This window comes from Gossypium arboreum, chromosome 6 (assembly GCF_025698485.1).
Source record: "Gossypium arboreum isolate Shixiya-1 chromosome 6, ASM2569848v2, whole genome shotgun sequence".
In the NCBI taxonomy this organism is placed as follows: domain Eukaryota; kingdom Viridiplantae; phylum Streptophyta; class Magnoliopsida; order Malvales; family Malvaceae; genus Gossypium; species Gossypium arboreum.
This window is the reverse complement of record NC_069075.1, coordinates 90,666,499-90,671,903: the sequence shown is the minus strand read 5'-3', so window position 1 is coordinate 90,671,903 and position 5,405 is coordinate 90,666,499. Positions and strand designations below refer to the sequence as shown.

The 5,405-nt window shown below is 35.9% G+C and overlaps 1 non-coding gene across 1 annotated transcript; it reads left to right on the top strand.

Moving 5' to 3' along the window:
- The first annotated feature begins 3,668 nt into the window (after nt 1–3,668).
- LOC128294546 (small nucleolar RNA R71) lies at nt 3,669–3,774 on the top strand. Its single transcript, XR_008284856.1, has one exon. It is a non-coding gene; the product is annotated as a small nucleolar RNA R71 (small nucleolar RNA).
- The last annotated feature ends 1,631 nt before the right edge of the window (nt 3,775–5,405 follow it).

The window sequence follows — 5,405 nt, the reverse complement described above, 5'->3', positions numbered from 1 at the left end:
GCATTTATCACAAGAAATAACATACCTGTTGGCATCTTTGAGTAAGGTGGGCCAATAAAAACCTGATTCAAGTATTTTATGTGCGGTCTTATTTCCATCGTAATGTCCTCCAGCTGGTCCTGAGTGGCAATGTTCCAAGATTTTTAATGCTTCTGTTCTTGTAACGCATCGCCGAATGACTTGATCTGCACATATATGGAAAAGAAAAGGATTTTCCCAAAAGTAGTTTTTCACATCAGTAAAGAATCGTTTCTTTTACTGATGTCTCAACCCTTTTGGGATAATGTTAGCGGCTAAAAAATTTGCGATGTCTGCAAACCAAGGTACCTCTGAGTCAGAAATAGCAAAAAATTGTTCTTCAGGGAACGAGTCATTTAATTTTCACTTCATCTAGCTCTTTAGTATTTAAATTTTCAAGCCTGGATAAATGATCAGCTGCGAGATTTTTTACTCTTTTCTTATCTTGAATTTCCAAGTCAAATTCATAAAATAGCAAAATCCATCGAATGAGACGAGGTTTTGCATCAGTCTTAGTTAACAGATAGCGAAGGGAAGAATGGTCAGTAAAAATGACAACTTTAGACAATATTAGATATAGCCTAAATTTATCAAATGCAAAAACCACAACTAACAATTCTTTCTTCGAGGTAGTGTAGTTCTCTTGTGCGGCTGTCAAAGTTTTGCTAGCATAATAATTAGGTTGAAAGTGCTTGTCCCTTCGCTATCCCAAAACTGCACTTACTGCAAAGTCACTCGCATCACACATTAGTTCAAAAGGTAAATTCCAATTAGGTGCTATTATAATTGAAGCATTAATCAATTTCTCCTTTAGAGTATTAAACACTTCTAAACATTCCTGATAAAAATTAAAGAGCATATCTTTTTCTAGTAATTTGGTCAAAGGCTTAGCTATTTTAGAAAAATCTTTAATAAATCTTCTATAAAACCCAGCATGTCCTAAAAAACTTCTAATAGCCTTAACCAAACTAGGAGGAGGTAATTTTTCAATGATTTCGACTTTAGACTTATCAACCTCAATCCCTTTACTAGAAATTTTATGTCCTAGCACAATACCTTCTTGAACCATAAAGTGACATTTTTCCCAGTTAAGTACAAGGTTCATTTCCTCACATCTTATTAGAACTCGTTTTAAATTTTTAAGGCAAAGATGGAAAGAGTTACTGAATACTGAGAAATCATCCATAAATACCTCCATGATATCTTTTACAAGTTCGTCAAATATGGCCATCATGCAGCGCTGGAACGTAGCGGGAGCCTTACATAATCCAAAGGACATTCTTCAGTAAGCAAATGTACCGTATGGACATGTGAATGTCATTTTTTCCTGATCTTCAGGAGCTATTAGGATTTGAAAATAGCCAAATAGTCCGTCTAAGAAGCAGTAGTACATGTGCCCTGATAGTCTTTCCAACATTTGGTCAATGAATGGTAAGGGGAAGTGATATTTCCTTGTGGCATCATTTAGCTTCTTATAGTCAATGCAAACTCTCCAACCTGTGACTGTCCTAGTTGGAATTAGTTCATTCTTCTCATTGGCTACCACAGTCATGCCTCCTTTCTTAGGAACAACCTGCACTGGACTTACCCAAGAACTGTCAGAAATAGGATAAATAATTCTAGCATTTAGAAGTTTAATTACCTCAGCTTTAACAACTTCCTTCATATTGGGGTTCAACCATCTTTGAGCTAGCACACGTGGTTTATATTCATCTTCCATTAAAATTTTGTGGGTGAAAAAAGAAGGGCTGATCCCTTTAATGTTAGAAATTTTCCAAGCTATGGACTTTTTATGTTCTTTTAATACTTAGATTAATTCATCTTTCTCCATGGGTTGCAAGTTAGATGCAATAATAACTGGTAATGTAGAATTATTTCCAAGGAATGCATATTCCAAGTGGTTTGGTAATTGTTTAAGTTCTAGTTTGGGAGGTTCTTCAGTAGAGGGTTTTTGCTTAAAATCATTGTTCCCTTTAATGTCCTCATATTCTGCTTGTCTTTGGGAAGATTCATTGAAGTTCAGTTTAGCTTTTATTTTAGCTATCTCGGAATCATCGTCATCTATCTCCTCTCCTTGGGCATGGCACAGTTCCAACGTGTCCTTATGTATGATTTCCTAAAAAGAATCTTGAGCAGCATGATCAATAGAGTCAATAACATAACATGAGTCATCCTGTTCCCTAGAAAATCTCATGACGTTGTAAATTTTAAAAACAATTTCTTCGTCACCTACTCTAAGTACCATTTTACCATCACCTACATTAATAACAGCCCTAGTAGAGGCTAAAAATGGACGCCCTAAGATTAAAGGCACTTCAACATATTCATCCATATCAAGCACAACGAAGTCAACAGGGAATATAAATTTATCTACTTTTACAAGAATGTCCTCTATAATACCCCTAAGATATTTAACTGATCTATTAGCTAGTTGAATGCTCATCCTAGTGGGTTTAGGTTCCCCAAGACCAAGTTGTTTAAACATTTTATATGGCATCAAATTAATGCTAGCACTTAAATCAGCTAGTGCCTTCTCAACGTTGGCAGTTTGGTTGGCAGTTTTTTTTTAGTATAGTCGAGCATTCCTCGTTAAGTTCCACCGTAGATAAGTCTTCAAACTTCCCTTTTTTTGTTAGGAGCGCCTTTAAAACTTTTGCATATATAGGCATCTGTGATATAGCTTCAACAAAAGGTAAGTTAATATGTATTTGTTTAAAAAGTTCAAGGAATTTACCAAATTGTGCATCCACGCGGTCTTTCTTCAACTTTTCTGAGTATGGAATTGGTGGTTTATATTCCTTCAACATTGGATTGTCATTGCTTTCAGGTTTTACCTCCTCTCCTTTGCTGCTGTCAGCTTCTTGTTGTGGCTTCTTTTCTGATTCAGCTAACACTTTCCCACTCCTTAGTATAATTGCTTTCACATGTGCTTCTAGATTGGATTCAGTGTTACTAGGTAGATTTCCTGGTGCTCTTTCGAAAATCATCTTAGCCAGCTGTCCAATTTGAGTTTCGAGCCCTTGGATCAATGCTTGTTGATTTTTGAGTGCTGTCTTAGTATTCTAAAAACGAGCTTCTGATACCGAGATGAATTTGGTTAGCATCTCCTCAAGGTTCGGCTTCTTTTCTTGCTGGTAAGGTGGTTGTTGAAAATTCGGAGGATGTTGTGGCCTTTGATTTCCTTGACCGCCCCATGAGAAATTGGGATGGTTCCTCCAACCTCTATTGTAAGTGTTACTATATGGGTTACTTTGGGGTCTGGAGTTATTGTTACCCATATATTGACTTGTTCCTCCTCGATGCTAGGGTTGAAGGGTTGATATTTTGTGCATGCTCCTCCTCCATTCGAATCGTACCTCATCGCTGGATGTATCTGAGTAGAACCACACAAACCATCAATCTTTTTGTTTAAGAGTTCTCCTTGGTTAGATAGCATAGTAACCGCGTTGAGGTAGAAGACACCGGCTGCTTTCGTCGGCTTTGTTCTCATAACTTGCCACTGATAGTTATTCAGTGAAATCTCCTCAATAAATTCGTAAGTCGCCTCATGTGTCTTGTTATTGATAGTTCCTTTAGCGGTTGCATCAATTATCTGCCGAGTCGAATGATTCAGGCCATTGTAGAATGTTTGAACTTGCAACCATAGAGGTAATCCATGGTGAGGACACCTTCGAAGTAGGTCCTTGTATCTCTCCCATGCATTGTAAAGAGTTTCTAAGTCCATCTGCACAAACGAAGAGATATCATTATATAATTTGGCTGTTTTAGCCAGTGGAAAATATTTTAATAAAAATTTTTTGGTCATTTGTTCCCAAGTAGTAATTAACCCTCGTGGTAATGAGTTTAACCACTGTTTAGCTTTGTTCCTCAATGAAAAAGGGAATAACCGAAGACGAATGGCATCGTCAGAAACACCATTAATTTTAAATGTATCACAGAATTCTAGGAAATTTGCCAAGTGAGTGTTTGGATCCTCATCCTGCAAACCATCAAACTGAACAAATTGCTGTATCATTTGAATAGTGTTAAGTTTTAGTTCAAAATTAGTCGCAATAATAGCAGGCCTAACTATACTTGACTCAGTTCCTATTAAAGTAGGTTTAGCATAATCATACATAGTACGAGGAGCAGGATTCTGATTTGCTAGTTCAGCGGGTATCGCAGAGGCAGCTGATTGTCTTGATTTTCAGCCATCCCTTCAGTCGTAGTTGAGATATCGTCCTCTTGCTCTTCCTCTATGTATCTTAGGCTTCGCCTTATTTCTCTTCGGTTTCTGCAAGCTATGCGATCGATTTCTTTGTCAAGAAATAGTGGTCCTGACGGGTTTCTTCTAGTCATAATCTATAAAAACCTGCCAAGAGAAAGAAAAAATAAATTAATAAATAAAAATAAAATAAAATAAAATAAACTTGCAAGAAAAATAAATGGCTAAATTAATAAAAATTGAGTCTTCCTAATATCTTAGTTCCCCAACAACGGCGCCAAAAACTTGATCGTGATTTTATGTGATAAGTTTTATAAATTTATAATGAATCATTATTGAAACTAACTATTATCACGATATAGGCAAGTGTACCTATCAAACAGTAGTATAGTTTTAGCAAGACCAGATTGTCAAACCCAAAGGAACTAAAAGTGCTTGTAATGATTGTCCTTTTATTATCTAGCCTAAGAATAAGGGAGTTTGTTTTAACTAACTAATTAACTAAACTAAGAATTCATAGAAAATAAAATTGGGGGATTACTCTTGGAAAACGATTAAATTAAGAAAATACCTAAGGAAGAATCCACCTAGACTTCACTTGTTATTCTGACTCCGAATCGGATGATTTATTCATTTAACTTGTTCCGTAGAAATCCCTAAGTTATATTATTATCCCTCTCGAGACTAACAACGTCTAACCCTAGGTTGAATAATTGAAATCTCTTTCTAATTAACTCCTAGGGTTACATTAACTCGATCTATGGATCCCCTTATTAGGTTTCACCCTAATCTAGCAAAATCTTGTCACCCTATCTCTAGGCGCGCAATCAACTCCACTTAATTATGACAATTTTACTCTTAGACAGAGTCTATTCCTCCTTTGAATAAGAGCTTAAATTGAATCAATATCCTGGAATATCAAAACAAGAATTAAGAACATATAACTAAGAACAAGTCAAATATTTATCATACAATTCAGAAAATAATAACAAGATTCGTCTTAGGTTTCATTCCCCTTAGGTATTTAGGGATTTTAGTTCATAACTAAAAAGGTAAACATCTCAGAAGAATAATGAATACAAAACATAAAGAAAAACCCAAAACTCCTGAAGGGAAATTGAGGAGAGATCTTCAGTCTTGATGATGAATCTGGCTTCTGAGATGGATCAATCGGCTTTCCTTG